We start from the raw sequence: 27,250 nt of genomic DNA, 5'->3' as shown, positions 1-27,250 counted from the left end.
TTCGAGGGAAATCGCAAATTATGCTGGATATTCTTGCAGTTCTCATAAGCAGTGGGGTGTGATAATTTGCAATAATTCGTTTTTTGCGCTTCTTTTTTAATATTGAAGCCATTGACATGGAAAATGAAATTGTTTCTTACCTTTGTTTTCGGAATTCTTGATAGCAATGAATTGAAGTTTGCGTAAAATTTCGTAGTTTAGTTCGTAGATGAAACAAAATCGTTTATTTCTGAGTATTTTATATTCATAAATATTCCCCAGAAATTTTTGAATATATTTCCAATGTTTCTAACAGATTCAACTGTATTACATTCATAAAAAGAAGAATCACGTTAAACGTTTATTTTCCCAGCGAATATAGCGAGTACACAATATATCAATTAATGCAATAAAACGCAACAAATATTCAATAGCGCCGCTGACAATTACATTCAAACCGTATTACTTGATACAGTATTATCCTACTAAAGCAGAGAGCACAACGTTCCTACTTAATCGTACAAACTGATTCCGTCGCCGAGATTAATTGCCCATTGTCGAGATCACGATCATCCATCACGTTGATGCAGATTAATATACGATCCGCGGTACAAGAGAAGTCGCCGGGACTCGCATCGTCGCAATTATCGCGAGAGCCACTAATGAAAAGCGCGGGACAATCGCGTGGAGTTTGTGCAATCTTCTTCTAATTAGATTCCTAAATACGAGTGAACCCATAAAATTCCAGTAAATCAGAATCGTCGCGCGAATAGTTGCTCGGGCGTCGCACAATTGACCAATTACAGGCAAACAATCGAAACGCGCATTTAATTGATCGTAATTTCGCTGAATCGCGGAGTCATTCTGTTCGCGGATACCTTTTCAAGCGTGGAAAGAAAAATTCATTTTCTAAGCAATTCGAAAGTCGTCGTCTCGTGCGCGCGCCAGCCTGGCCGCGGTTTCTCCTAATTGGAGGCGGCGCTTCGCTTTAAAAAGCCTCGAGCGCGCTTCGACAATCGATTCCCTTTCCCCCGCGTCGCGGAAAGCGATCGTTCGAGACAAAGAAAGCGCGCAACTTTGGCGAAGCCAGACCGCGAGCGCCACGCGCACTCGTAAATCGAAGTTCGAGCGGAACGCAGAGAAACTATAGAATTTTTGCGTTCGAATTATCGGGGCAAAAATTCCGTACGGCCTCTTCGAATTACGGAGGACGAAATTAGCCGCTTCTCACATTCCTGCGAGTTCAGCCGTAGTGGCTAGTTTCTCGTGAAATATTCGTTACAGAATGTCGTTTACGGTACCGTTGATGATCGACGCGCGGCTGTTAATATGATGGAATTTATTTAACATGTGGTTATTCGGTTGCGGATTTTGGAATTTATCGCTGGAGAACGGAAGCATTCGATCAATGAGTCTCGGTATCTTCGCGGATGTAATAAAATGTGTACTATTTGAATATGTAGGTAATACCTTCTCTCGTGAAATTGATGTGTATGGATACACAAAGAAACACACTGATGACCTTTTCTGTGAATTAATAACCCCATTTTACGTATAATATTAATGGGGGAAAATAATAATATTATTGATTCTTAAAAAACCTATAATCATACATTTTTCCGATTTTAATAAATTTCAAGCATTGATTCTTAAAATAAGTTTATACGTAGTCACCTTTCTAGAGTCAGTTATTGCAAAGTAGCAAAACTAAGACCAATCATTCTACTACCAACATTTCAACGTTAACAATACCTCCAATAAAGTCACAAATACCAACAAAAAGTAAGAATAGCGTCAATCTACAAGGCAATAGAGTTCAGTACACAAGAAGCTAAAGTCCATCTGCACACAAAACATGAACATAAGCTAAATCGTTCTTTTCGAAGCAAGCGTCCGTCGCAGTTTCGCTAAAAGAATAAATCCACTCGACAACTTGGAAGCGTTTCCTCGGGTATGGTAATTGCAACATCGGCCAGAAAAATGTCCGGTGAAAACAGGAACGGAGGTTCGCGGCGCGCGCCGTGACACCGATATAAGCGGCGACGAGCGATGAAAATTTCTACCTCGTTCGTGAAACACACGGAGCCCGGTCGTTCGGTTCGCGTGGATCCGTACGCTTCGTGGCTATTTCTTCTCCGACCCACTTCCGCCGGTGGATCGGCGTCGGCGTCAAGCGCCGCAGGTTTTCTCTCGTTGTGCGCGCGCGGCAAGTGCAAGTGTGACACACTTTAAATCGATCGCCAGTTGCAATTCCCGCCGAGGGGATCGTTCGCCGAAAAAAAGGCAGGTCGCTGTTGGCGATAAAAAAGAATGATCGCGGAATCCGTGGCGCGTTCGCGGCCGAACGTCCATCACTTTTCCACTCGATCGATCAGAGATCCAACGCGCAGTCCAAGATGAATCCTGTGGCAGTCCTCCTTCAGCTGCGCGCGACCGTCGCGGCGGTTTGCACTTTCATCGGTAGCTGATTATCGTGGGAACGACAGGGGACCGTTGGGAATGAGAAAGCTTCACCGACGATTTCGATGATTTCTCGTCACCTTGACGGCATTGATCGGACGCGGGAGCAGGCAGAACAACGAGCCGGTGGAACGCGAAACACGCGGAAACGACCGGTGCCGCGAAAGCACGCCCCGGTATTACGTAAGATTTATCTGGCGCTGGTTCAACGAGTCGTGAGCCGGACCCCTTCTTTTTCGGGAAGCGTTTAAGAGACTAGCTCGGCTAATTAATATTCCGGAATTAATCGCGTTTTAATGCCGCGGACACGCGGATATTTCCAGCCGAGACACCGAGATGCTGAGATACCTGCGGAACACTGTATGAATAATGGAACGCTTAATGATTTTCCGAGTTGGTGAGCGCGTTTGTTGTGTCGGAAGTAGATGGGTGCGATAAATTGGCGCGGTGATTGGGAGTTCGAAAATATGCGATCTGATGGATGTCAGTTGAATGAAATGGAATTGATATTTCAATTTGCTGAAAAATAGGAGAAGATTCTTTTATTGGTAAACTTATGAAAACTTGTTCGTGGATTTTGCATTTGTTGTGTTACAAATGAATAAGTGCGATGAATGATGACTGAAATGTAGAAAAAGTGAGATATATGTAATCTAATGAATGTCTGTTCAATAAAATGAACTGGTTTGTAACATTTTTTTGAAAACATGAGAAGGTTTTTTGATGAAATATTTACAGAATGAATCATTCACCGAGACATACGAAAAATCGTTTGTAACGATTTGTTAAATTTCTTCGAGCATAGTGACATTAACATTACCGTGTAATGGATAATTAATTGCTCACTTGCGTTGGATATGTTGTCCAGTTTTGATACTATCCGACAGCTGACAACCTTCGATTAATTTAGTTACGGTTGAAAAATATTCTGAGCCCGGGAGATTGCAGTTTCTTCGATCGTTACCACGGGAGGAGAGCTATGTTTTTGCTGGATGATGCGTCAAGTGGAAAACTACGAAGAAAGTTGAGGATACCGATAATTTTATGTGATTGCGGTTGTTGATCAAAGGTGAAATGAATAATGTTGTTGTTGATGACAGGCGAGATGAATAGTTCGCAGTCCAGGATCGAATTTATTTAAAGTCGCGATCTACACTTGAACCCTGCAGGGAAAATTCTTTTTGCCATAAACTTTCCACTGCTTTGAAGTTCATAATTTCTGCATTATAAATACATTTTCATCGATCACGATACAATTTTGAATTGACTGATTTTATCACTGAACTATATATTTGCAAATCCATTAAACATTTTACTAAATATACAATTATATTTCTATACAGTAATATATAAAATAATCAAATCGAAAATTATGTATCGTTTTATCCAATTTTCTTACTACAGTCAGTTAACCAGTCAGATTTTTACGTTAACTTATTTTAAGAATCTTTATTATTTTCTTAGTTCTTTCACGGGGCTAACATTAAAAATCCAATAGTTCATACAAATATCCATAACTGTTAATAAAAAAAAATCAAATTTATTATTTTAAAACTGGTTACTCTATAGTACGAAATTTATTATAATTTTATTATTTTTGTTCTTTCAGTTTCACACTACTATATGTAATTGATGAGCTATTTGTAATTTATTGCTAGACCGTTTTTATTCTATATTCAGTTAATCGTAACAGGGTTCAGCTGCAAAGATGAAACGATTGCTAGGAATTCCTGCCCTAGACGAATCAAAAGATGCAGTCCAAGTCTTCCCATGACATTATCAGCCACCGTAAATCACTAAGTAACCAGAAACCCTTTAAACACATGCGTTACGTACAGGCGTACCGACAGCGTCAAGCAATTAGTTGCTGTCATCCGTGACGCAAGAAACGAACGGTCCACACTTTGCGCCTTCCTCGGACGCGTATCCCCTTATTTAAATGTTGTCCCCTATTAATTTCTCAATATCTTTCGCGTACGATATTATAGTTTCGATCGGCCGCCGATGCGTTTGTTAATTAGTCTTAGCTGCGTTTTCTCCTTCCGGTCGAAATCATCTCTCTGTTACTAATTGAATACATACGCCGTACATTTCTCAGTTACGATTTAATTAAATCCGAATTCTCATTAACCATTTTTGTCGATGTTCTTGTATTCTAGTGCGGAACATCTTCACTTGTGGGATCAGTACCCGCGCGAAATTAGAAGAGAAACGAAGTGTAAAACTTTGAAAATAATGAATACATTGAAGATAATTATATTTCTTGAAATGCTTGCAACAAAGATCTTGGATAACTGTTTTATCGCGAATTGTTTAAGGAGATTCCATTCTCGAACGCGCAGGAAGGAGCTTAATGTAACATGATCCGCTGAAAAATTCTAAATCGGTTTTATGAGATTTTTAAAAACATACCACGGAATTAATTAACTTCTCGTACGAAAGAAAGGTATTCTCGTTAATTGTGTTTTCTGCCTGTTAGTTTACCTGTTACAACTAAATTACGTATGTTTGCGAAATCACTTTCTCCCTGAGCGATTTATGAGCGACGCAATTTCAACATGAAATTCTTCCTCCGAGGAACTTCAGTTCATTAATGACGTAACGAAACCATTACTAAATTAATTGATATATTAACGTTATTGCATGCCGCGCGTTCGCATGCGTTACGACTTTATAAAATCTATAGACTATGTAGTTAAAAAAATTTAGATATACTTACGTCACAAAGACGAGTTTACTGTTTCTTATTAATATACTTCTCGTGACATATATCACGACGGAATTGTAAGACTTGTATGAATATTATTTCGTGGTGTATTAATAGTATCTTAAGAATACAATGGGACCAAAATAGCACGCTGCGAAACGTCAACATGAATCGAGTATCATTTCGATCGATCGGCCATAGCGGAATTTATATTAGCCCGAGTTTATTGCCGTGTGATTTATGAATGTGTCCTTATCAGACTGCGACGCGCGTATATTAAAATAAGCGGTGGACGTATAGAACGGTAAATACTGCGCGAACTGTACGCCATCGTGAATAGTGGACACTATGTAATACCGGGTAACAAGAAACGCGTTCGATTACATGGAAGTTTAAGAAGTAAAAGTAATTTAATCTGGAATTTTGTTGCATGTTCATTCGTCACGCGTTCCCGTATCTTGTTCTATGTTTTGTACAATGAAAGCGTGTAATCATCAGTGTTGCGGGCTTGTAATTATAAAGTTTCGGAGATGAGCAAAAACTCGGCTGCTGTCCTAAAAAACAAAATCAATTCTGTTTCTCCACGTTTTTAAAATTACAATACGCTTTCCAATACATTTTATTTTTGGTTTTAGCTACGTAATAATACGTTCGATTCGTTATGTAAAGTTACGCGAATAGTTTTTCGCCTTTGTAAAATCGCCCAGTTAAGAAATTAATAATGTGTGTCGTGACGTAGCACAAATCCTACAAATTACAAGCAGGTCTAACAAACAGCCCCTCGGCGTCCGGCCTGCGATAAATCAGGAGTCCTGGACATTTGTACATAGCGGAGCTAGTCAATTTTAAAAAGACGATATCCAGGACTCCGCATTTGTGCAGACTTTCCCGTGATGGTTAGCGTCACCTTGGTAGGGAAGTCTATAGCATACCCTCCCACGAATTGGAAAATTCAAAAAACTACACGATAACGTCACCGAAGCGGAGAAGAAAAATACAGAAACCGACAGAGCGCATCAAGACAGCGTCCGAGACATATCCGTTCGAAATCGAATACTAATATTCAAGTTTTCTGCAAACGTTCATCAATTCTATCCCCTGGAAGTCACGTCTTCCTCTCCTAATACTTAATCGTTTGGATGCTAAACAACTTTTGTGGACATTTACCAAAAATGCAGAAGTGATCGGGTGTGTAGGCAAAAAAATGAATAAGAGTACTTATCTAATGAGATCAGAAATATTGTGTTATTACACAAAAGTATTAAAAAATAACATTTATTCAAATAAATTTACTTTGATTTATTTCTTGAAAAACATAGTAAGAAAATTATAATTGATACTGATAAACAGAAGCGCCTCCCCGCTCTCCGCAATTTTGGCACAACACAAGAAGAGCGCTATAGCGCTCCTCACCACTTAAAGGGTGAAAGATCTTCCATCGCAATGAAATTCGCATTGGAGGTAAGCATATCGAAAGTATCGTTCATATCGCGTCGCGAATACCTTGCTGACGCCGTAACAATGTGAAATTGATCATTTGTGTGTAAAGTATTTTATTCCAAATGCAAAATATCCTTCATATATTTTGTAAGATTGAAAACGAATCTGCTAAGGTGTCTGATCATTGCTCACCGTTTCTACTTCTAAATACCAAGGCACGCGTGCCCGGACTCTTCAACTCAATGAATATCATCTGCCTATTTTTTGTAATGCTCAACAGTTTCTTTATGTCTACATTTTCTCCAAACATTGTCGTCGAATTTTGCATTCTTGATAATAATTAATAACATATTCAACTGTAAGTAAGTCGTCAAACTTTATCTAGAAATCCATACCTACACTTGAGAAATGACTTGATGTCTAGCGGAACGGCACAAGGACGAGATGTGTCTTTATAGTTTACAGTTCTATATTTTTGATTAGTTACTTGTAACTGTCTTGAAGAACAATAATTCAGTGTTAAAAAATGTCAGGAATTAGAGTATCCCTTTTACAGGATACTAAAACGAATTCAACAAACGTCATAGCAAATATTTCTTTCTGAATCTAAAAAAACTGAAGAAAATTCTTAGTTGGAAGAGCTGTACAAGATTCTTAAATATTATTAAAGAGAAATAGCAAGTCACACTATTGTACACTTTCTACAGGTGTTGACAGATTAGTATTAATCATTATTCACTTGATCCTTCGCATACTGTTTGTAAACATTTCGTTCTGTACCTTGGAGCACGCTTGATGATATTGGACGTGAATTGTTAGTAGTAGATAGCAACACCTTCGCTATCTCTGATTTTCAATGAATTCTTAATAACAAAGTAGTTAGATCGATCACAGTTCAGAAAGAAATCATAGAGCATGTTGTTGATTACCATGGCGCAATAGATCAAAAACAGCAAAGCCGACGAAAAAAAATACCTCGCATTGAACACTGCGAGCGGCAGACCATAACCACGGAAAGTTCAAGCGGCCCCGCTATAATGCTGTCCTTTACTGTCCCGCGAATCGAACCGCGCACGACACCGACGGGGTCGCATTAATTATGCTCCTCTCGTCTCGGGGTTCAGCAACCCATTTTCAACTGGTCCATTTGCACGATGGAATCCAGGCTTCGCCTGCACCCGTCGCCGCGCGCAGCGCGCCGCGTGATTTACTCGTGTCCCTGTATCGGTCGATACCACACGCGCCCGTAAACGAGGCGAACGATGGCACCCCGCCGAGCGAGAAAGTACGACTGGCGGACGGCCTGACGAAATGGCAAAAAAGTTGGAAGATTTTAACGATCACACGTGCAGCGTGAACCGCGCGGCGCAACGGGTTTAACGAGCTCGATGTTCCGTTAATCCCCCGGTCCTTCCGATCGGGAACGAGTAGTAGAACACTGACTCGTTTCCACCCAGCCGTTTTTACGCCGGGAGATTTAGGATGACACGTGACGGGGATGATGATTAGCCCTTTGTGGCCTGCCTCTGCTTCGAGGCCGTCGGCGGATCGGTGTCGCTTTAAAGCGGCGGTGCATTTCCGGTGCATACGCCAATTTGTTTCTCCTGTTTCGTTACGGGTGGTAATGGAAATTTTGATAATGGACATGTAACTGATCAATGGGAATTACTAAATAGTACTGATTATTATATTTGTTAGTATACTATTATTATTTGTTGGCTTTGTTATTATATACTATTATTATTGTTATTAATATTGTTATTGTTGTTGTTGTTGTTGTTACTGATTAATAATATTTTTAATGAAATTTTGATTTCTTAGTATGTATTTATGGCGTAACACATTGTTGACCAGTCACGAGTTAACTCGTGTTTGTACTTGCATTAGCTATTTCAATTTTTGAAACGCAGGGTAATATAGAATATTGCAAAAGCAAAAATGTTCAAAGTTATATAAAAGATATGTCCAAAGTTTCATTCAATTCATTATGTATAAATAAAATATATTGTAAAACAATGTGTTAAGAATACTTCATAGAATTGTCGGAGTTATTAAACAAAGCATCCAAAAATACAAGACGTAGTACTTATTACAATAAACAGAATAAAAGCTTTCTCAACATTTTATTTAGGGAAAAAAGTAATAAATGTATGAAACATCAAAAGAATCATCCGTACATGTTCTTTTACTTGACAAGTATCTTAGGGTGAAGTTGCAATAATTGTTGCAAAAAGAGTCGTCCAAGGATTAATTCCTCTCTTTCAGATGGTGAGTTATCTGAACAATAAAATCCTTAAATGGTCGGCGAGATTGAGTGCGTAATCTATTGTCGCGAGTTTTATGCGAGAACGATGTTATAATTTGACCCCTCTCGGTGGTAAGAACCCCTTTGTTACCTTTGCGTCCGATTTTACGACGTCCGCCCACGGGTTACATTAACATTCACATTACATCGTCATTATCTCTGTCATTCCGCGGTGCTATTACCATTATTACTTGGATCCTTGTCGGATCATTATCGAGTATTATAAGGCGCGCGTTTCTCCCTCGTGGGAAGAAGAAATTCTAAAGTGTATCCCTGTTCCGCGATCCTGTGTCCACGCTGATTTACTTTACAACTTTACCTTTCACTGTCGTTGAAGTTTGAATCGTTTGAACTCGAATTTGTAGCAAATTGATCCTTATGATCTTTTATAGTCGTCGACGACCATAATCTCATATTTCCTGGTCTGAAGTCCTTCGAAACAAGGAAACGCATATAGCAATAGAAATATGTATTCAGTTTCAAAGTATCTTCAATTGAATCGCATGAAAGGATGGAACAAATTTTTATTGGGCGCTTTCGAGCACAAAACTATAAAATGTACACGGTACGCGTATAAAGTTATTCTGTGTATTTATTATTTATAAATGTAATCAATGAGTACCTTGTAAATTAAAGAAGACGAAAGACTCTGAAAATTATAAATGATTGATTCGTTTACCAAAATGGAAAGGAAAAAATTCATAAAATTATACACATTGATCTTTAGAATTTCCTTCAAAGAAATGTTCAAACAAATATTTATAAAATATAATATAAAAATATATTTTCTAATATCATACTGCTACAACCATATACATCAATTAAACGTTCCTATTTCACAGATAAACATCCATAAAATCTAAATTACTAATAAATACAGGATAATATCTTCACCGATCGTAAATTATTACCTGTCATATGAAATTATAGCTATCACATGGCTCTATCCTTTCTCCTGCAGCATTACTAAAAAAAAAAAATATTAGTCTCATTACTTTCATCCCACAGAGACTTCTCTATGGATGAAGAGATATTCATTTCGTCCTTCTGACTCATTCCTAAAGCAATGTACCCAGTACAGCCATGAAATACCAACACCTGACCTTCATCAATGGATTCAAGGTCAGCATTCTTCGTACGGCCGCATTGCAGCGCGAAGGGGATCATATTCTCCATCAAGAAGGTATAGATTCTCCTAGATGAACTTAAACCCCCTGCGCTTGGTACCTTCGAGCCACGAGGTGCAGTACCTTCCAGTCATGTAGGACTTATGTAACGTCGACGCATATGTGCGTATCGGCTCTCTTTCATCGACTCGGATAATTGATAGTCCGAGTTTCCCCTCCGGGCCTATTTCCTTCCACATCCTTCCTCTCGAACACCTTCTTTCCCTTCTGCCTCATCCCATCCCCTTCTCTCCGGGTCGTGTCGCTTTTAATTCTCCTTTTCACCCCTCATCTTCACCAGTCCTCTCTTTCCTCTCTTTCCCCTTTCACTCTGTCCTCTTTCTTCCTTCTTGTTTCATCCCAGCCGACGCGTTGGCTTGTTCGTTTTATTAATCATCGTACCAGATGAAACTCGATTCGCCCCCGCGGCACTGGTATCAATTGAACCGTCCGGTTAATTGAATCGAAGACACCGACGTGATCCCTAATTTACGGGTCGCTGATAGGTCGCGATCCCGTCGCGTAACGAATACGAGAATCGCCGAGTGGGATCCTCTTCAAATGTTCTAAATTATCGCAGTCAGTGCCCTTTAATCGATCCCGTAGATACGTGTACGGGTTTTTCGTTTTGATAATTTGTTAGAGACACCTCAACACTATCGTCAGGAGTAAATAATAAAGCTCGCAGCCCGGTGTTTTGTTGTAATGATTAAGCATTTCGTTGCGGAGATGTTGACTGTCGCTGGGCTGGACAGGGTTGAGCGGAACATCTGCTACTTTGTCGTGTTATACAAATTGTTGGCTTTGTGGACGAGTTGTTTTAAATTACGAATGTTTTTTAGTATAAGTGTCTGGAATTTTTATTGTACTTTTGTTAGATACAATGTATTTGAAGATTTAGAAATTTCGTCGTTGTAAAGAAGGATTATAGAAGTTTATGAACTTATGTCTTCTTATGTTTTTTATCAATACAAACGGGTCAAATTGATCTATTCCTAAATTTTTCTATTCCAACAATTGTTAACAGGATAACAGATGCTTCTCTGAAAAATTACTAAAGAAATTGATTTAGTAACATGCAAACTTAATCATAAGTCAGTTGATGTCTCAGCATTTGCACTCTTAGAGTTCCTACAGGCAAATATTTGTATAGTGTGATAGTAAATGCATGTCGTAGTAATCAGGTTTTAAATATCCGAGTTCTGTCCGAGTTCTCGAGTAATGTGAAGAGTGACTATAGTCAATTTTAGAATGCAGTGAGTATTGAACGTTGGATGACTATGGTCACCTTTAGCAACGAGAGGGTTAAAGAGACGAGTGGTTGAGGTTTATTAATGGTCGTCGGACGCGGTGACCGGTTCAGAGGAACAAATGAAACTTGGCTAACGTCTAAACGACCTCAACTGTCTCCGTGTCATCCTTAATCAAGACAAAGTCACCTCTTTAATGTAGAAAAGATGTCGAACGTTGGAACGTTTAATTTCTTATCCAACTGCACTTTATTCCGGTTTTCTTTCAGCTTTAATTATAGTGAGAGGATTTGAACGTATTCGCATATTTAATCATTAAATAATATGTTTAGATTATCATATTAAAATTACGTAGATTATAAGTCTCAATGTTTCTTTCTTATTCGAGTAATAGACATTAACTTTCTATAAAAAGCAATACAAAAACCTAAATAGTAAAATGAAATTTAAAATCACATTCTATATTCAGAACCAGTGACATTTTGTTATCGAATCTTAGGAAATACTCAAAAGATAATAATGTAGTTTCATTAAAATATAACAAAGTTTGAACTTGTACATCTTAGGCAAATAAATTCATTGAAATTGCTAAGTTCAATATACATGAAAAGAACCAGCAAAAAAGGCATAATATTAAATTAAATTTTAACTAATTTTCATTTCTCTCATTCAAATTTATTCACCTCCTAGACAATTGACATTTAACAATTACCCCTAAAATGCTATTCATTATCTCTAAGTAAAAGTTTCTACGATTCACATTAATTATCAGCCATGAAATATTCGTTGTACGCAACAAAAGTTACTTCCTCCTTACGTAGTAAATTTCCCCGAGACAGTTGAGTAATGATATAAGCAAAGAAGCATGATCCTCCTCGACAGGAACCTGTCGATGTCGGCCTTGCCATCACGTAAGGATCGTGAAACGTCAAAGCTGATTATGCCGATCGATTTCTACTTCTAACTCGGTTATCCACGCTACGTTATGTTTGACATTTGGCTGACATCGAGCGTTTCATTTAAATTCCCGCGTGGCGACTTTTATCGATCTTCCCCTGAAATCGCCGTAGCACGGTCTGGTTAAGATCAAATTTCTTTTCGCGCGGGGAACCGCAATCTTCCAGCAATCGGCCGCACAAAATTACGCTCCTCTGCCCGATGAAATTGCGATTCCGATATTTCAAACCGAATATTCCGAGCGAACTGGAACAGATCACCGGAGAAAGCCCGTTTCTTTCAGCAACAAATTTCGTTCTCGATCTCGCAACGCGATCGACGCAGCAAAGATTTTTCAGAATCGTAATTCAAAACTTTATGGTATCAAGTATATTTTTCATTGAAATCTCTTGCAGTGCAGAACTTCTTTGCGAAAGATTTATTATTTCGCGTTAATTAATTTTCTTCGGCAGCGTTTTATTTCTCATTATCAAGAAGGAATTATTAAAGTCTCCGTGCTGGCTTCTTGCAATCGGGGATCACGATCGCGATCTTTATTATATAGAGTTACCCCCCCTTATCTTGGCAATTATGATCATCGTTCATTGTGGTCGGTGCGTCCAATAAACGGTCTAGTCGATCGTTTTTGGATTCCGGTATCAAGGTCGACTTCGTCGAATGTGATTTCACTGGTAGACACTTAATTTTTATTTGGCCGGTATAGACGTGCCTCGTTACCTTATCCACGCGATGCTTTCCTTTCGCGGATATTCGATTCGTTACCCGCATCCATAGCCATCTGAATCATGTGACACACTTCGTCCCTGATTTTATCGAAGATCGCATCTCTTCTAATCGATCATTTGTCTGTTGAAGTGAGACTGGTATCATCTTAAGTATGCTCATTGTGAAGAGAAAGAGTTTTTATAGGTTGTATTTTATGGCAACCATATTTTTCAGAGTGTAACATATCACTGATGGGAATGTTGCTTATTTTAAATAGTTCCGAAGAAGGTATATATACATTGAAACATTTATTCCGCATCGATTGCCTACAAAGAATATGATTTAAATTATCTTAATCAATTTATGTACTACGATAGGACTTCGATTAACTGAGTCACTATTTTCTGCGATATAGATCTTCATAGCCTTGATGAAATTGGTACTCAATAATTCGAATTCTTAGCTTGCATCTCAGGATATTATGATTGCAATTTATAAATATATTTAACATATTTCTTCTTGAGTCTTTATTTATCTAGATTGTTAGTCACCCAATTAAACCGAATAATTAAGGTTCCACTATATTACTAAGCTTTATAATTCACCGTTTTCACGAAATAGAATTCAAATATATTTTAAATCTGAAATATATTTTCTAATCCAGAATACGTAAATATTAACGTAAATTTAAATTTTCCAAAATTGATTAATAAAAAGAATATTTAACCAAGCATCCACTCTCTGCACACAATTCTAAGTAAAATCAAAAACGAAATAGAAACTCAAGAAACATTACCACAACAATTTCAACTTGCATATGTTCCCCGTCCTCCCTTGCGGGTATATACTAAAACGCATAATGATCCGCGGTTCGTTTGAAACGGAGTTAATATCGTATCTTTTTCACGGTATCCTTTGCGCCATAAAGTTGCACAAGGTACAAAACAAGCTCGTCTCCCAGCTAGAGGTGTGTCAACTCCATCGCCATTCGTAACGAGACAGCCGCGATACAGCCGACTCACGGCGTGCGCGCAATTTGCCGGGGAATTAGCGCGTTCGTTATAATGCACTTACGAAAGAAAAGGAAAAAAAGGGGAACACGACGAGGAGGAATCGCTGGTTACCGATTGAGTGACAGTTACTTCGATCACGCCCGCGTGGAATCACGCGTTTCGTCCACTTAAGCCTCGTTTATCCTTTTTTTTCCTCTTTGTCATCCGGTTCCTTTCTCGGCCGAGCTGTTAAGCCGATTAACCCAGATTTGTGCTCGCACACGTAGGATTATCACGTTCTGCTCAATACTGCTAATGCACTCCGACAGAATTTTTAATTAACACCAGCGGGAACGCCTTGTCAAGCGGATGCTCCATTCACGTTTGTTACTGTTCAGAAAATCGTTTAATTGTTTCAACTTCCTCTTGCTGTTTTTTCGATGTTTACCCAAGAAGTACTGATACCCCTGCCGAGAGAGGAGTTGAAACTGTTTTTGTAGATTTTATTTCTCCCCGTGGAACGCGAGCCTCCCAACACCCGTTGTCAGTCTGAATATTCAAATTTTATGATCTCCACATTGGTACTTCCTCAACGTTCACCTATCAAATTAGTGTCATCGGAATCATTTTATGATTTCCATAAATTCGGGGGAATCTCCTCCAGACGTCTTTGACGTTAAATGCCTCGTTAAATACATTGTCTATGGATATCATTTAATTAGTGGCTCTGTATCCACCGGTGGAATCTGGAAATGCAATTTTCAATTAATGTTAAATGGGAGAATTAGTGTAAGTTAACGTGGTACTGAAATGTAATATGGGAAAATTGAAATTGGATCAATACAGTATTAAAACATACATTAAAGTACTACAGAACTAAGAAACATGAATCAAATGCCAGAGAGTTTAGAGAGTACTATAAATTGTATGAGAATATTCAAATTTGAATGCGCTTATACTTAATAGAGTCAAAGTGAAGATCAAAGAATTGGTAGACTCGAAGTAGAATATATAGCAATATCAAAATGGAACAGCATACAAAAAAGACTGAAGTGGATTTGCGAATACCAATAACTTTAAAAGTAGCGTCTATAAATTCCCGTGCAATTTGAGTTTATGGTTAATTGAATCCAACCAATCTGAGAGCGTCAATCATCGCAAAGGAAACAAACTGAAACGGTTAATTAAATTTGACAGTTAAACTGAAACTAGTGGCAATCACAATTATCAATCAAACATTAATCTCAATAAAATACTGAGAAACTAACCTTCTCAATGTTTTCAAACTGAAATCAAACTGTTCGCTCGTAACACCCAGCATCCGCGTGGGTACCTTGACCTACAAGTTCCGCAAACTCCTAAACACGGTTCCATACGTGAACTAACAACAATGGCTGCTCAATAAACCAACGACGATAAATGATGCGCTCCGTTTCGTCACGATGATAGCACGTTTTCCGGCTCAACTAGCTCCATTTTCTAAAATTATCAACCCACTGCTTTATGGTGGATGATTGCTCAAGTTAGCTCATGCCACGATCGTTAATCTTGGATTTTACAGCGGCGAGAAGATTACTAGTTAGCGATATTGTTGCATCGCAGTGGCAAATTTAAGGTTTTCGAATGGTCAGCCGAGCCTTCGGATCGAGGATCCAGTGCGGCGGCGTTGGTTTCTCATGTAACGAGCCAGGTTGCGCAACCGGCGCGGCGTTCGCCATTGCGCCGCCTAAGCTACCGCCATATAGTCGACACCGAGCATAAAGCTGTCCTTTGCCAACGAACTGCGAGATAACGGTGCGCTCAAATCGTGTCCTATCTGATCGTCACGCTGTTATTCCGTTCGTAGATTTCGCACGCGAATATCGCAGTCACTCCTCGGCTTACGTAAGCTTTCTTAATTCGAGAATCGTTTCCTGAAGTTGATCGCCAGGTACGTCGCATCGGCGGATGCAATGTAGCTTCGGTGAGGTTTCGTGTCTTCACTAGGCTTTCGATATTTTCAATGTTCAGTCCTTTCTTGTAATAATTCAATAAACGAGTTCTGTGTAAACACAAACTGTAGAATAATTTGTGAGAACTAGGATCTTGTAGGAATTTATTTCGTTGGTATCGGGTATTCATATTAATACTAGCATTCAAACAGAACATATACTATGATTAAATACTAACAGTAATATTCGAATAGAGAGACTTGGAGTATAATTAAACAATTGTGACGCCATGTTCAAACTATTTAAAAATTTCGACCTTCACCTGATTCCTTGGGACTTGTTTTACAAGCCGAAGGTATTCGCTTACAGAGCTCAAATAACTGCAGTATTGCCGTCAGCTCACCAAACAAAAAATATTCTGCTTCGCAATTGTTCACTGACATACCAGTTTAAATTGAAGTGAGTCAGTGCGTTACATAAGTATACAACGAAGATTAAAATCTATTTTCTTTATGATATATTTTTACATGAAAGGCCACCTGTTCCGTCAATTAGACTAAGATTAACGTCTTGTGTGTTTATATACATTGTTACATTTTATTAAGTGATCTTTTTTCTTTGGGCTGAATGCGCATAATCTATGTGCCATAAACGTGCAAAATCCACGGTGTATTAACACGTCAGCTGATAGACGAAAAGTCGTAAAAATTCCGCAGATTCAAAACAATTTTTTTTAATCACACGAGATGTTATTCGCTAAGATTTACTGTTGTACTTATTCTTCTACCATTTTTCGGTTTTACAAACTTCAACTGAATCGGTTTTACACGATATCTTACTATTCACAGGTTGGGCCTCATAATTATGCTCACCTACATAAATGTCTCTGTTATTTTTGGGTACGTGAGAACACAGTTTACTACGTTCTAAACAGTTTTTTCAAACACTCATAACTAATCTGTAGATCGGGACAAAATCGAACAAAATAATTTTTAACAAATTTGAATACAGGTTTAATAATCCTTCTTCATCTAACAAAAATATTAATAAAAGCAATAATTTTTTCGACAATTCCACTTTCATTAATTAGTTCTCGAAATCCTAATTTCGCAAAAAATTCACAATTTATCTATAACTGGTCTAACCAGTATAGATATTTCTTTGCTAATCCGAACAAAGGATTCTTTTATCTATAATGTCCATAGTAGTAAATGTATTAGCGATATTATTATAAGTATTAACCCTTAACGGTTGACAATTTTCTATTAACTCCTTGCGGACGAGACTGTCTTAAACTTTTAACATTTCTTTTCATAAAAAATTGAATTATGCATCGAAGTCTTAAAGACTAAAGCAAAACAGCTACATGACAGTCTCTCGTTAGTTGAACAATTAAATTATTCAGTTGCAGCTTTTAATTTTAGCTATCGAGGTTCGAAGTCGCCGTTACGGCGATATTTGGCTGCAAAGGGTTAATACATAACTAATACTACGAAGTAATATCCATAATCAAAAAACAATTTTTCGTTGAACGTGAAATGAAAAAACAATGGAAAAAGAAAAAAGGTCAAGTCCAATGAAAATTTTCGCTGTTAAACAATTTTCACGGACATTGTAACTGCAGCACGCGCTACCATCCGATTAACAACTTCGTATTTCGCAGTCGAGCAACTTGTTAATGCGCGACATAACGAATGTAACATTCTATTAAAGTCGCGGCAATAAATATCGTACCGGTAGCCGTATCGCCATTAATTCAGCCGGATTTTTCTCGCCGGCCAAAATACGAGTCTGCGAGCTCCCTCGGCGATTAGTCGGGGCCCTAGACCAGCATTTGATCGGTTCACTTAACCAAAAGGTAGACACGCACACCGTTGGAGACCAATTAACGCCGCCTCGTTTATCATACCACGTATTTATGTCTATCCCATGATGTTTCGAGCACTCGGCATACCCCGCGTCCTCACCTTTCTCTTTTTACTCGCGAGCATTTCGTCGCAAACACGATCAATTTATCGTTCAATCCCCGGCCGAAGTGAATTCAGCAGAATGACTCACGGATTAGCAGCTTTAATCGGATCGATTAACCCTGTTTTTTTCCCTTTACGTTTCGATAGTCTTGATACGCTAGCTGAACATTCTTATCTCCGTATCCGCGATATAGTTTCAGTGAAAGTCTTCATTCTTTGAATTTTTGACCGGTTGCCAATGTATTTATGTGTAAAATGTTGTTATGGAGTCTTTAGATGTGAAACAGTTTTGAATTTGGTTTTGAATAAGTGAATAATAATTGTTACATATTTTTTTATGTTATGAGATAAGTTATTACTTTATTATATTTCTTTTTTTTCGTTCAAATGCCCTCTTTCTAGTTATTATATTTACTCAAAACTAATGCAATTTTTCATTTCTTTATATAATATCTGAAGATTTGTTTTATTCGTTATTGTAATTGTAGCAGACTGCTACAGTTTAGACGTATGATTATTATTTTTAGTATCACAAGAATTTATAATCGCTTGAGAATGTATAGAGTAATGTGTATTTTTGAAATATTTTTTGAAAACTGTTGATTGCAGTCGAGAGGCGAACGTGTAATAAATCGTTCCAGCTCTGTCGCTGGGTATGATATTCAATGACGAAAATATTGAAGATCGTCTTACGGTCTTTAGCTAGCACTTATAAATCTCTGGTGTAAACATATTATTGTCGGTTTATGTGTCTCATTAATATTGCCGACATCCGTGAGAACGAACTATTAAAGGTAGATCAGCGACAATCTTCCAGCGGTCCTGTGAAACTACGATCTCACGTTGTCTACCATAATTCTTTATCATAATTTATACGATCGTGTTCCTCACGATTTTAAATGTTACAAAGACATGCAGTATTTCATTTCTATCCTGGCCCTGGATTTGATGCATGTGTAGCAGATGCAAGTGACAATTAGTGCAGCACAATCGTTTACTCTGGAAATCGGTTTGAACCTTTTGTTTTAAAATAAGAAATTACGTAAATATCAAGAGGTCCCATATGAATGTAATGCATGTTTTTCAATCGCAGAAATAATAAATATTTTTATACAATTATGAATTTATAGTCTATAATTTCTAATTATTTTTATAAGACTAAATCTCCTTGTTATATACATTAATGTGTGTTAACCTAATAACAAAGACATGCTATAATAATTAATTCTTCAATATCCAGTTAAATATTAATTTTATTAAATTAAAAAATAAAATTTCAATTTTCCATAAATATCCTCAGCCTACATCGTCAATGGCATTAATTCTATAGCTTCATTCGTGGATATAGATCAATGGTGACAGAGTGAAAATAAATTTCTTGTGAAACATTTACTTCACTAAATTGCAAAATGAAATTCGAAATTTCCACCAATATACTTACTCGAATGATTACGGATGACAATGATGCCATTGCTTGATGCTTAGATGCCATCAGTACTGCCATCGTTCACAAGCCGCACGCTGGCTCACCCAAAGCGAAGTGCATACTTGAAACCATAACAGAAACGAGGTGTCGTTATTTCATTAGTTTCGTAGTCGGAAGAAGGTCCCGTAAAGGCATTTAAAGCTTCGTCTGTCTCCAGTGATCATTGTCGGCAGTGAACCCAGTGGATAATATTCGCCTCTCTCACTGCGGGACTGGCGTCGCAAACTGAAATACGCCACGAAAGAATGTCAGGCGCAATAATTCCGAAGAATCGTCATAACACGAGGCGAATTACGACCATAAATCCAGCCAGGTTTACGAGTCCTGTATTTTTACGATTATTGTTTGTCGTAAAGAAGCGAGCTGCTGTGTCGATGCAGCAAAAAGTGTTCCACGTGGATGTGTCTCGATCACGGATCTGTCGATCCCGCGCGTCTCAATAAAAATTAGCGTAAAACATGGGACTAGATGCTTAAGACAAATAAATGATAATAAATTCAGCGTTCGCTTCCGAAGAATTCGCGCGAACGGTTCCGAAGTGTTTATGTCGCGATCTTTTTCGTGTGATCGGTTAGTGACATCGTTGATGTTGGCCTTTTCTGAAATTAAAATTATCCGAAAAAATTTTATTGAGCGACTGCAATTCTTACAATTATATCGCTATTATCGCTATATATAAGGTGATGCAACGATCTTTTTGGTGCGATCAATTTGTGAAATTATTAGCGCTGGATTTTTTGAAATTCAAACTATTTGGACGAATTTTATTGAATGTCTGCAATTCTTACAATTATATCGCTATTATCGCTGTGTATATAAGGTGATGCAACGATCTTTTTGGTGCGATCAATTTGTGAAATTATTAGCGCTGGATTTTTTGAAATTCAAACTATTTGGACGAATTTTATTGAATGTCTGCAATTCTTACAATTATATCGCTATTATCGCTGTGTATATAAGGTGATACAAAGATCTTTTTGATGCGATCAATTAGTGAAATTATTAGCATTGAATTTTTAAAAATTAAAATTACTTGAACGAATTTGAATGTCTACATTCTTTCCAATTGCATGAGTTTTCTCACTGTATTTAAAATTACATATTGTTTAGTATATTTAAAAAGGCTACCAAGGAAAAGAAAACACTTCAACAATTGATAAAATATTTTGTTCTTCGATAAGTATAATGATGAAACACAGCACAAAACGAATTCCTTCTGTTAAAAAGTGGAAGTATAAGAGGAATTGAACGGATCAACCACAGTACTGTATTGTGTATTAAAAATAAACTTAGAAAAAGTATATCTCTGACACAGGGTCAAAGAACGATAATGAGATGCGATCTAATACCATCCGGTGAAATCAATTTGAAAACCGCAATGACATGGCATATTACGCGCGCATTATATGCCTTATTTTCTGTTTATCGTGCGTGTACAGATGTGCGCATATAGATCTCGTTAGAAGGTAAAAGTGTTTTTACAAAAGCAGTTCTTGCCAGCTGGATGTGCGGTGGTATTTCTTGACCATTCTGTTCCATCACGCCAGGCGGTTTTCGTGCGAGCAAAGGTTTCGAAATTCTTTAAACGGGATACGAATTGTCCGGTAATCTCTCAAAAAATTTCATTTTTTTGCTTTAGAACAGAGTATCTTTTAAATATTCATTCTTTTAGCACCATCATTTTTCATTGGATTATAGATTCTATAGAACCTATTTCTATGACATAAATCGCCAAACAATACTTTTTGGCACACTTTTTGATGTTAATTTGAGTCAACTACTCAAAATTAATACTGAATCTATAATATTCAATTGATGAATTTCAAATTTTCTGTTTAACGTTATCGTAATTATTTATCTTATCTTTTAGCAATTAATTATTAAATGTGATTAATTTTATAACTGTATCTTAATACTTTTCTGGGAACGCTTCAATAAAACACGCTATCAATGATCGTGAATATAATATGAATCTTTTAAGTTTCAGTTAACAGGTTCTCCAACGATTTAATCGTTTTAATTTTAAGTGTTACAAGGTCAAAAGGTTTTAATAAAAGAATCATGGATGCTACTTGTGACAACACTCGTTTATGTATAGAAGTTCTCGTACAAGTTTCAACATTACGGTTTCACCGAACTAGCGAAGTCAACTTTCTAGACAATCTTGACCGCGTTCAGAATCTTCGGAGTGATGTAAAATTCATTTTTTGCCTGTACTCGATCCATCGCGACCCGGTTCGCGATTCGTTCGACGCCGGTTTCGTACATCTTATCCGAGATTTCACGCGGATTTTAACCGCTTCCGATAGCATAATGCACGCGACGCAGCACACCGACGTGTCTACATACAAGGAATTCGAATTACTTCGTCGTGAAAGTGCTTAAAATCGCGATATCACTGCTCTTACATATTACTTGCAGATTCTTTCCGATAATATTACAACTGATTAATCAGTTTATTTATTGTATTGAATTAACATTTTTCGTTCTTTTCTTTTCATTTTCCATAGATATTTCAACAGTGAACGCAAAAATGAAATGGTCCAGTCAATTAGAACTTCTTTTTATTCAAGTCTTAAGAATGTCTTTATCTTGAAGGATTAAAAAATAGTAAGAAGTGTAGCCTTATACTTTTATTGTATATCAGGGTTAGAAATATTTTACTTCAAATAAAAGTAATAAATAAAGGTGGCAAATTAGTCTAAGAAAAGTAACAAATAAACTTAAGTATAAATGAGAAATGAGGAATTTCGAATTCTTATTTTTGAGAAAATATATTTGCAAATGATGCATATAGAAATTTTATTTGAATAAATATTTGGATAAAAATTTATTTCAACAATATCCAGTTGTATTTTATACTTACACTTTAAATCTGCAAATTTGGGGGAAAATAAAGAATATTGAATCTCAAAGTCTCCCTTATCGGTCACACATGTCCGTATATATTAAACATTAAGAATAATGGAAAATAGTTGTCGTTTTTGTTTTATTCCGTTTTATCAATTTAATTATGTAACATATTTATTATTCCACAGCAGTAACACTTTAGAGACAGCAAATTATGCATACAATTATCATACAACCACGGTGCTCGAGTGAAGTGCTGTTTTAAAACCTAACACTTAACTTATAAACTCACTTAAATTAGTTTTGCAATGGCATCATATTATTTTTCTATAATAAAATGATTCGCCTGCCGCAGTGGCGGGTACTTTCGTTTCAATGAACAAAAACTGGATAACGCTCATATAACCGCTCCGAGTCCTCAACGTTGAGCAATAAAATAAAATCTTTATTGATCCTTCTTAAAATACTTATTTTATCGTGTTGCTGTACACGCTGTAAACGCATCCAATCAGCTACTTAATTATTACGAAAGCCGCGAGAGAGCGAACCTGGGTAAAATTTAGAGGAAAAATATTTTTATTTTAATAATCTAAACCATAAAGTGAAATATTTTAATCTTGTATCTCAAATGTGTACTTTAAATATCTTTAGCCGATAAAAGTAAATTGAGGAACGAAACGATATTAGAACGCAAGAAACCATAATATTTGGCAAATTAAATCCATTTTTAGCTTAACCACGGCCATTCGCGTATAACAAAGTACGCCGTTTAAAATTTTCATCTATTTCTCCTACTGCTTTGTGGACACAAAATATACTCAGCTCCTCAATAGAAATATTTCAGAATAAAAGATATTTCATTGTATTTCAAACAAAATATTATTTTTATATGTTATTTTCAAAATTTACCACAAATGTACAACTATATAATCCTTTATTCTTCGAAATGGCTTTAATCTATTATTTTCACAAAAACACACCTAAACCAAATACATCAAAATATCCACTTCAATTTCATTTACAATACAAAAATTACAATAAAAGAAGTATCCCAAATTATCCCATACAATATAAAAACTTATAAATCAAAACACGAAAAGCCGGAAAGACGAAATAAATTATAAAAATCCCACACTCAGTACAAAAGTATAAAATAAAATTCGCCATTGACCACTACAGTAAATACGATTCGAAACAATGTTTTATTCGACCTTTCCAAATTCCATCGCCAAAGAAGAAGAGCCTCATTGGTACGGCGCCGGTGAATTTGCGTTACGTCGCGGAGAAAGTGACTCGCGATTATCGCTCGATCCGCGAAACGATTCTCACGGCTACGACGCGAATAAATCATCGCGACGGAAAAGGCGCGTGCGCACGCACGTACGGACAGGCCGGGAAAGGAAGGGCGTAGGGAAGCTTAGAATACACGATACACGTAAGTACATAGTAAGAAAGGCGTCCGGCGTCCTCTGCCGCGGAGAGGACACCGGGAGATCGGAGTTTCGAGATGCCCCACTTTCTCGCGATGCAATTAACGTAGCCCGCCGCGCCGATAACTGCATTATACGGGAGAGTGCACCTACGGGGCTTCTCCCGCCTGGTTTCACGATTGCATACACCGATAGGCTGACGTCTCACGGCCGCGCGCGCGTTGGTACCCCTATGTAGAGCGAAGCACGCGCGCTCGCCGCGATTCATCTACAGAATGAAAAGCATTGCTATTGGTTAACCTCTTGCTGTGTGATTTGTTTCCTGATTAGGCTTACAGAACTTACTTTATCGTTGATAGTTTCTCCGTGGAAAAAGCAGCTGCGGGGCTGGTGATGTTTATTGCGTTATTGCTGGATTTATATAGTATGCACGGGTATCGGGGTAAGGTGATTAATGAAATGATTCGTATTTCAATATTTTGCTTGGAGTGTTGGATGATTTTGTGAGGAATATTTATTTCGATTGGGTTTTTGACTGTTAACCATTCGCACTCGTATGTCATGTTGGAGATGACCATACGAATTTGTTATAGAACGTTGGAAACTCTTTGAAAAAGTATCAGCTTTAAAAGACTATAAGAATTAATAATGATTAATCAAATAAGTATAGTACGTTGAATTCTGCCGCTGTAAATTGCTTTAATTCTTTTGCCTAAAAATAAATACAAGTTTACACACGACAACATTGAAAATAAATGATTGTTCTTATGATTGATAAATGTTTCTATATAGTATTGTATACGTTGATTGTAAGAATTTTATTGTAAAGGTTAAATTTAATATAATTATAAGCGACAAATAGTGTATGTATGTAAATAGAAATAGTGTTTCACTTCAAGTGTGTGAAGTAACTAGTATTGGTATTTAGTAGATTTAATGTTTATTATTTTAGAAATTCTTTTTATATTTCTGAAAAATTGCAATCCTTTAATGAATCTGTTGACTGTGGAATTTAAGTTCAGATATCTCTGATAATGCTCACAATGAAATCGAATAATGAAGTGTATACTCGTCTAACGCAGTCCAAACGCACCTATAATATATTCTAACGAAAAGCTAAAGCAAAACGAAGAAGAATTACGTGTTTATCTGAAAAAATAAATAATTTATCGTTGAAAGAATTAGTATCATTTTGATTTTATACTCATATACTCGTCGAACGCAGTTAACTAGTTAAGGAGATATTGGGATGTTCTTATGGTGTGCGTGGCAAATGACACTTTCTCGTTTTTAGACTATGTATCTGATGTCTGCCAGGAACCATTCGATCAAATGGGTTAACATGATCACTACTGGTATTACTCGCGCCTGTGATATAATAAGGGTCAGAAATGTTTGTACAATAAGACAGTTTAGAGGATAGCCATGAATCATAGTACAACTGGAATAAGAGAGACTTTATGTCTGGAAATAAAACGAAATAATGGGATAACGTGTTGTTTCCCAGAAAAATCACTCTGAAAATCGAACGAGCACGCACCGAATGATGCTGAGCGTAACGGATATCGTCGCGGAACGGTACTACGACTGTTCCTGGACGCGATACAGTGTCAGAACTTGTTTACTATCGGGATTGTCACATGTTCCACCGGTATTAACTATCAATTTTCACTGAACAAACGACATGAAACGGTATACATGTACACTCGTTTGAAATTCAATGTGATTTTTATGGAAAACGATGCCACGCACGACAAAATGCTATTCTATAACACTCCGTTTTATTTTCAACCATAGAATCTTCTCACTCCACTTGTGCTACGATTTATGACTCATCGCGTTATAGCTACGTTTTCTACATTATTATAATTGAATGTATAAAATCTTATACCGTGCAAGCATTTGCGCGAGCAATAGTCTCGCATTAATGACTGCAGATGTTTATGCATTTACGACATTCCTCAATGTATAAAACGCAGTAAAATGAAAATTCAAATATAGTGTATCATTTATATGACGTATAGTCTCCATATACGTATATTACTATTAAAAACTCCATTGAACACCCTAGCACAGGGCATAATGTTATTTCAATTCTCCTTTTCTATGAACATTTGTTAACATTACAAACCGTGTGTGAGCCCAATTTTTCAAATTTCATACTACAAGACATTTATTAATCTCTTCGTGCGATAATATTAATACCCATAAAGAACGTTCCAAACCCAATTTAACACACACTAATATTACTCACTTCCTTTTGGTTGAAACACTGTTTTTTCATGATTAATATTCAACGTTCAGTGCAAACATAATCTGACAGTGAAAGTAGACTTCATTTTCCTCCCACTAAATCATTAGCGATATAATAAGTTCGTGTAGCCTGGTCGCCAGAGAAATCGCAAGATAAAAGGATTACGGTTTAAGTATAAAATATGATACTCTAACGTCGAGACACCAAGAGCGAGGGGACAAGAACTAAACCGAACGAATTCTCGCAGCGCTGTTTTCAAGTTCTGCTCATTGAGTGTTAAATCTTTCCAAGAAATCGCCTGGCGAGCAGAAACGGGTAAACGGGTATGCGCGATTGGCTGGTTTAAATGAATCAAAGCGCGCGCCGGACTCGTTTGATTCGACAGAGCGCGCCCTTGATGCAGTGGAACCGTTTAGAGGCGGCTCGGCCAGGCTCGCTGGGTGGTTAATAGTCAGCGTTCCGTGGCGTGCACGATTAGCGAGAAATTATATTTACGAGCGCACGTGGGCGGTGCGGAATAAAGTCGATCACTCGGGCCCTCGAAAAGGAAGAGAGAGAGCAGACTTCCGCGATGATCTTTCCGCGAGGGTGTGACGGGCCAGAGAGTGTCTCTTATCGATGATTTCCATCGTCTCGGCGCAACGGGGATCACCGTGGAAATTTGAGCGGCGCGCGCTGGTCGATAAATTATAACGGCCGACGCGGCGCGTGGATGAACGCCTTAACGCAATAGTTAAACCCGAGATTATTGATGGATCGACGAGTTTATTACGCTTTCTGAATTTATTCCGTGGAATAGATTCTAAAGAAATCTCATCTCTAACGAGCATGCCAGTAGATTTATGGACACTTGGTTAGCGATATATTGACGACGCGATGGTTTTTTTTTTCTTTTTGATGGAGCCTATTTGTCAGGCTTCGATTGTTTTGAACGAATTATGGTTTGAAGTGACGAGGAGTTTAGAGAGTTTTGTTTAAGAAATAGAGATTAGATTTCGTTGTTTTGAAGGAGTTCTTGTGAATTCTTTTGGTGATCGTGAGGGTCTTTAGATGCTTCACACATTCCGTGACATCGGAAGTTTATTAGAAGAGAATATTAAGTTGTAATGAGGTTTTTGATCATTTTAAATATCATTTGATAATGTTGCGTTATATTTACGCTACTTTGTAACGCGTACCGCTATTCGTGACCATGTGTGTTTTAAAAATATGATCACGCGGCACTGAACGTGTTAATGTTATGATTATTTGTCCTTCTGTTCCTATACATTTAGGCGATTTTTTATCTGTCTATATAATATACGATATTATATAATTATATTAATTATTTAGACTAATTGTCTTGTATGTATTTCTGTTTTAGGTGAG

General features: G+C 37.4%; 1 protein-coding gene across 6 annotated transcripts in view; it reads left to right on the top strand.

Moving 5' to 3' along the window:
- The window catches only part of smash (smallish), a 201,797-nt gene that overhangs the window by 119,904 nt on the left and 54,643 nt on the right, over positions 1 to 27,250 (top strand). The window lies entirely within an intron of this gene.

Source organism: Nomia melanderi, chromosome 2, assembly GCF_051020985.1.
Source record: "Nomia melanderi isolate GNS246 chromosome 2, iyNomMela1, whole genome shotgun sequence".
In the NCBI taxonomy this organism is placed as follows: domain Eukaryota; kingdom Metazoa; phylum Arthropoda; class Insecta; order Hymenoptera; family Halictidae; genus Nomia; species Nomia melanderi.
The sequence above is the reverse complement of the archived record's forward strand: the minus strand, read 5'-3'. Positions and strand labels throughout refer to the sequence as shown.